This window comes from Camellia sinensis, chromosome 1 (assembly GCF_055761805.1).
Source record: "Camellia sinensis isolate YWXY chromosome 1, ASM5576180v1, whole genome shotgun sequence".
NCBI lineage: Eukaryota > Viridiplantae > Streptophyta > Magnoliopsida > Ericales > Theaceae > Camellia > Camellia sinensis.
Window position 1 is genome coordinate 224,008,688 of NC_138961.1, and position 7,055 is coordinate 224,015,742.

General features: G+C 31.1%; 1 long non-coding RNA gene across 2 annotated transcripts; it reads left to right on the forward strand.

Annotated features, from left to right (window-relative positions):
- Positions 1–358: 358 nt before the first annotated feature.
- On the forward strand, positions 359–5,046 carry LOC114283197 (uncharacterized). 2 transcript variants are annotated; one of them, XR_003636487.2, is made up of 3 exons: positions 369–4,259; positions 4,354–4,442; positions 4,823–5,046. It is a non-coding gene; the product is annotated as an uncharacterized LOC114283197 (long non-coding RNA). The 2 variants fall into 2 exon arrangements; XR_003636486.2 differs by having other exon boundaries at positions 359–4,442.
- Positions 5,047–7,055: the final 2,009 nt, after the last annotated feature.

A 7,055-nucleotide genomic window follows, 5' to 3' on the forward strand; every position in this document is an offset into this window, starting at 1 on the left:
TAGGTGGGTGGTGCGTGGTGGTGGCAGGTGGTGGTGGGGGATGGCAGGTGGTGGCGAAAGATGGTAGTGGAAAATGGTGGCGGGTGGTGGCCAGTGTTAGGTGGTTAAAAAAAAAAAACTAAAAACTCAAAACGAAAACACATTTTTTGTGTTTTCATTTTTGGCCAAACTTATTAACTGAAACCACTGATTTATAAATCAAAAATTTTACTAAACAAATTTTTATTTTTATTTTTTTAATTTTTATAAATATAAATAAAAAATTAAAAACGTAAGTGTTACCAAATAATACCTCTGCATTATACAATCTTAATTGGATTATAATTTCTCAAGTCCCACTAGAAATCATTTTTTTAAAGGATAATGTTCATCATTTCTCGCTAATGCTAAAGTGAAATGGCCTAACTCCCTGGCTGGTTACCAGGCAAACCATCAGCCAGGTTACTCACCAATTTCATAACGGATGAAACCTTATATATATATATATATATAACATATATAACAAGAAGGTAAGTGTGGTGTAACGAATTGTGTAACACCGGTGCTTCTCATGTAAGTCTGTTGGTTCTTTGTTTGCACAGCAAATTGGAGTTGGCTATGTGGCCTTCAGCTTAGCCACACACACGACAGTAGAAACAATGGGCTGTCTTCAAAGTGTGTTCCTTCCATCCTGATCCTGCCGATCGCCCAACCAACCAAAGCCCACCATCTAGCCTCTCATAAGTTTCTTGTGTACTGAGAAGAAAGCGGTGCTCTTTGTTTGCTTGTTCAGCTGATCTCACCGTTGGTTGCCTTCACATTTGTTTGCACTGGTGTGAATTTCAATGGCTTCTACAAGTTTCCTCTGTTCGGTGTACCTCGATTTTATAATCTTGGAGCACCTCTTTGTAGAAGAGTTGGTTAGGCAACATTTAAAGTTCGCACCACCATCTTCTTGCTCTACCTGTTGGCGATATTCCTGCTCATTGTTTGTCTTCTATTGAGATGTTCATGCCTGATTGTATGTGTTTTTGAGCTTGTTAATGTGTGGAGAAATTATGCATACCAATTGTTTGGCAATATGCCTGACTAAAATAACCCATAAATTCTCTTCATGGCAAAGCCTCTTCCTAAGATTGCAACCAAATTTCAAGGAAAAAGCCTGGCTTATTTCTTACAATTTAGTTTGTTTCAATTAATTTTTCAAAATCATTTGTTCTTGGGTAGATAGAGTTTGTAATGTGTTTTGATATTTGATTTCTCTACAGATAAAAAATGATCGAGAAGCGCCTCGCAAGTGGCCAAGTCAAAGAGCTCATCGAAGAGGCCTAGGACAAGCTCAAACTCATCGCTAAGATGTTCTGTATGTATATTTCAATACTCTCTGTCTTCATTTGCTTTCTCTTTGCTTTTGAATACATTGGTATCATTACAAGCAGAACCAATATCGAATATTGAGCTTCAAATTTTATGCAAGTGTTCAAGAGAACAGGATTTGAATCCTCTAATTGTAGATTAGGTTGTTCTTTGTGTAAAAGGGAAAAGCAATTTTAAAGTTTTGTAAAAAAAAGTTCTTTTGAAGATTTTTTATTGGTTTCAATTTTGACAGTTAAATATATCTAACTAGCTATGTATAAAAAATTCAATTCTAAAATTATTTGATTCTAACCAAACACGCTCTTGATTTTTCATTGCATAGAACTTGAATAAAACAAAATTGAATATTTTCTTATTTTCTTTTAATGATATTTGCTTCTTGTTTAGTGATATTTCTCAGGAAATGTAAATTTTTATTGTATATTTATGCTTATACTCATTTAGTTTATCATTCTCAATTATGCATTTGTTTCTTGACGATCATTTTCTTTATTTCTTTGTTAATCTGTTTGTTGTCTTTCTGATGAGAATTGACATTTTAAGGCCAAAAACAGTTCTGGTTTATAAGAGTCAAACAAGTGGGTTCAGGTAAGTGTTCATTGACTCTAATCTCTCTTTGATTCTGTGTTTCTCCCTCTCTGTTTTGGTATCCGAGCTCAATCAATTCATTTGAATTGGGAATTGGTGTGTTATGTTTTGTTAGATCTTTGATTTGGGTTTTTTTAGTTTTATATCAATGTTTAGCTTGATTTTGATATGGGTTATTTGCTTTTGTACTAAATGATTGATTTAATGTTTCTATGAACTCATAACTTCATTTATTATGACCTAAGAACATTTTTGGTAATATTTGGTAAAATTAAGGACTTTCTGAGTTGATAACATAGTGTGTGTCAAACCCAGGTACAATTAACAGCAACACCAGGATTTGGTATTGATGGTTATTTGAGATTCAGCTCATAACTTACTCTTTCTTTGCTCTCACTTCCATTCAGTTGTGTGCTTTTCCTTTTAATTATTATTTTTTTACAAATCCTATGAAAATGGTATGTTTGCAACATAGGTCCTATCAATTCAATGTTTTGGATGGTAATTTTTCCTTACTTTTGTGTTGGATTGTATTTCACCAACAAGAAGGAAAAAAGGGCAAAAAACCCACCACGGTCTATTCCATGGTAAAGACAAATATTTTAGGTATATATCGATTCTTTTTATTCCATGCACTAGGTACATAATGAAAATTCTGTGGGATTTATTCCTTTGTTGTCATTTGAACTTTTTGGAACAAAAGAAATGATGCAATTTTTAATGTTTAATGTATCTGTCTACATGTTGATGCCCACATTCTTAAGTTTCTTCTCTCCAACAATAATAACTATGCTATTGAAATGGAGATTTGAAAGTGTGTATAGTGAATAATCAAACATATCATGCGGGTTTGATGGACCTGATTAGCAACCATTTGTAATTTATTATTAAAAAGAATGATTGATGTGAGATGGTATGCTTGATGCCTTGTGTGATATGGTTGTGCTTGCTGGCCACTAGCTGAGTTCATGCCATGTTCTTATGTTGTTATACTTTAGGTTAAAAAACCTTTCCTCCAGGTTTCATGCCCTTTGAGTTTGAGGTCTGGTAATTGTAAGGCAATAGAAATGTGTACCTAGCATATAAGGCCTATGTCGATGTACATATTGTACAGATTGAGCTCGATTTCTTTGACACTGCCAGTTCGTCAACTGCATCTCTGGTTTCTTGCTCTAACCCAATATGTGCTTCTGTAGTTCAAGTTACAGCTGTTGAATGCTCTTCACAGAGTAATCAGTGTGATGATTCACTTCAGTATGGAGATGGAAGCGGGACATCTGGTTATTATTTAACTGATTTGTTGTATTTAAAATTTTTACACAAATATGGGGGCTTCTTTAGTCGCTAACTCTTCTGCTCCAACTATTTTTGGGTAAGTAGTTAATGTTATACTGTTGGAATTATGGTTCTTATTTATAGTGATAATTATATGTCTCGTGATCAAAGATATTTGAGATTTGTTGCTTATATGAGTTTTTCATCTGAGCTATTCATTTTCAAATTATGTCCACACTGTTCACAAATATTCATTCTAATGATGGTGTATTTTCTTGTGGGATTAAAAATGATCAATAGATGAAGAGAGTAGATGGTCAGGAGAGTCACAACAGAAGCCCAAGTATGTTAATACATTCATGGAAACACATAGTTACCATTATTTGCTTAACTATACCATTTCTTCATGTACAAAAAAACTCTAAGCAAATGTGGCAGTGGCTAACTAATCCAACCTGACTAAACCAATCATGTACTTGGATGGCATTAAGTAAAAAAAAACATGTTCTATGAACCCTCCCCCCCACACACACACAAAATAAATAAATAAATAAATAAATAAATAAAATAAAATAAAAGTGGTGTTCATTATCTTCAGTTTTTCTACATTGTTATGGTTACTGGTGAAAAGAAGGATAAGGCTTCTAGAACTGAATGGCGATCAATGATTACTGGGAAAAGAAGAATGAAATGATGAAAAGGTTAACTAAAAGATGGTTATTAAGGTAATGGGGCTTAGCAGAATGTATCTTATAGCTACAATTGCTCTTCAATATATTAGGAGTTGTATGTTAGTTTAAACTTTCAGCTTTCTATTCTATTGTGGTTGCTGTATGTATGTATTCACATGTTAATGTTCGTTTTTAGTTTTATGGGTTTGCAACTTAAGTATATTGGATGGGTGTTTTGGAAACAGGTGTAGCACCTGTCAATCTGGGGACTTAACCAAGACAGATAGAGTAATTGATGGGATTATTGGGTTTGGTCAACAGGATCTGTCTATCACATCACAACTGGCATCACGAGGGATTACTCCTAAGGTGTTCTCCCTTGATATTTGTGATTTGAACCATTTATTTAAATCATACCCACCGAGGAGGCTTTTGTTCTATTGTTCAGTGTTTTGTTTTGCAGCTAAGACTAAACAAATAGTGGACTTAGTGGACTATAGAACATGGTTATGTTGTCTCTTGTTCATGAGTAAAGAAAGATTATATGTAATGGTAAGTCCTTATTGCCTTCTATTCGTTCATCTACTATGATATTTGAACTACATGAATGGATGGTATATTTTGATTGCTTGATTGTGAGTATACTTCTCGGGATGTTGCTATTCTCTGCTTCCGAAGAGTAATCATCCCCATGGAAGGAGCAATTTATCATGATTACTCTATTTGATTTGAGGTAATGGCATTATCCATGTTTACTTTGGACTCTTCGTTTTCAGTGATAAATGTGAGTGGTTTATATTTTATTTGCATCTCCTCAAGCGCATGCTCGTAAAAGCAATTAATGCAATATTTATGTTATGTACCCAGCAAATTGCTACTGTTATTTTTTAATTAATTTCGTAGGAAAAACTCTTAGGGGAATTTGTTTTCAGCTCGAACTTTGGAAGGCGTGGTAGCGTTGGTGCTAGAGAGAAGGAAAAGAGAGATGACAAAAAACAATTCTTCCAACTAGTTAGCAAACGTAGTTTCAATTTAAGATAACAATGGGCCCTTTTGTTTGCTGGTTTATAATTTTATGAAATGTAAGAAGCAATTATGATTAATAGGATATAAAATAAGAAATATTGTGTATTTTATGTCAGTTTTTTGAAGAAAATATTGTATCGTTGCCTTGTTATATTATTTCTGTCAATGATAATATGATCCTCACGCGCATAGTGCGTAGAGATCCAACTAGTATATATAAACAGAGGACCACTAAGGTGAGAAAAACAACAAAAAGACAACGACAGAAGCCTATCTGGTGTCACGTAATTCCTTATAAGGTCTAATGCATGGTTTTGTCACATGGTGATGGTTACCGCTAGCTGAAGGTTTTGCAAGTGGGCTGTGTGGACAAAATATGAAAAGTACGCAAATTGTAATAAATATTGGGGAAATTGCAGAAAAAGTGGAATAGTCTTAAAATAATTACATTATATGTAATTTTTTTCTTTTTTTTTTAATACAAGTTTGACAGATAAGAAATATTTTCACTAAATACAAAAAAGACTTGCACCATTGCCCGGGAGACCGACACTACTATAAAAATGAGATTCCGTACTTTGATTGGTTTTATTTTTCTAAAAATATTTTTCAGAAAATTTTACTTTCTTATTTTTCGCATTTTTTTTACTGATTTTTTTTTAATATTTTAAGCAATTTTTTTTTTACTTTTTAGGCATATCTAACATAAATATACTTAAAAAGTAGAAAAATTGTGAAAAAAAATCTTTTAAAAATTCACTAAATACCAAAAATAAAAAAATGAGAATTCAGTACATTTTTTGTATTTTTATGTATTTATTAATTTTTTAAAATATTTTTTCACTATTTTTTTACTTTTTAGATACATCTAAGTAATGTGCATTTAAAAAATTAAAAAAAAATATTTAAAATTTTAAAAATATTTACTAAAAACAAAAAACATAAAAATCAAAAAACTTAATTTAAAAAACTCAAACTAAACACATTTGTATTTTAATTTTTTATTTTTTATTTTTTGTCTTAATATTTTGTGCATTATTTGTACATCCATTCAGAATTAATGCATTTCTTCATAAATAAGTATGAGCAAGTGGAAAGGTAACAAAATTTAATTTTTCAATGCAAGTCTGCAAAGAGTTTTCTTCCACTAAAAGTTATTGCTAAACATAGTAAAATGTCATTTTATTTGTTTTGGAAAGTAGAGAAAAAGTCAATTTATTGGTTTATTGACTTATTGGGTCACATTATCTTTTTACATTTTTTTTTTTTTAAAAAAAGGTCAAAAAAAAAAGAAAAAAAAAAGCAAATAAACTAAATTTTTGTAATACTTACCAAAAGAGATGGGTTCAAAAACATAGATACATAAGTTTCTTGATGAACCTTAGGGGTGGTTTGGGATGATTTAAATAAATGTACTTTTTGACTTTTTATGGAATATGGATTGGGTATATGAATTGGGCATGAGTTGGGTTTGAAGTAATGTGATTTAAATAAGATGATGTGATTATCCTATTTTAAATTAAAAAGTTACTATCCTATTTAAATCACATCATCTATTTAAGTCACATCATGTCTTTATCACATCACTTCAAACCTAACCTATACCCAATCCATATTTCACAAAAAATCAAAAAATATACTTATTTAAATTATCACAAACCACCCCTTACATTGTAGTTGTACCCATCACTTAATTTAAAAAAAATAAAATAAAATAAAATAAAATAATATAAATTCACTTAATTGGTTATGAAAATATTTCCTTATGAATGAAAAGATTGTGCACTACTACAATAATATTCATAGATCACACATGAAGAATTAAAAATATTCCATTTTTATTAGAAGTATAATAAAAAAAATTAAAATAATAATTTAATAACAGTAATTGAATGAGATAATATTTATTTTTAATCTCAATTTCTAAATAAGTATGATTTTATATCTTTTTTTTTTTAATCTCACTTTTTAATCTCATTTATTTTTATCTTTTTTTTAATCTCACTTTTTAATCTTTTTTTTTTTCTCACCCATACATTCTATCTGAAAGGTCTTCAAGGTCTGCTGCTGAGAGTTGATCGTAAAAATCATCCCCCATAGTTAGTTCATTCCCCCATTGGTTATCTTGGTCATCTTCTC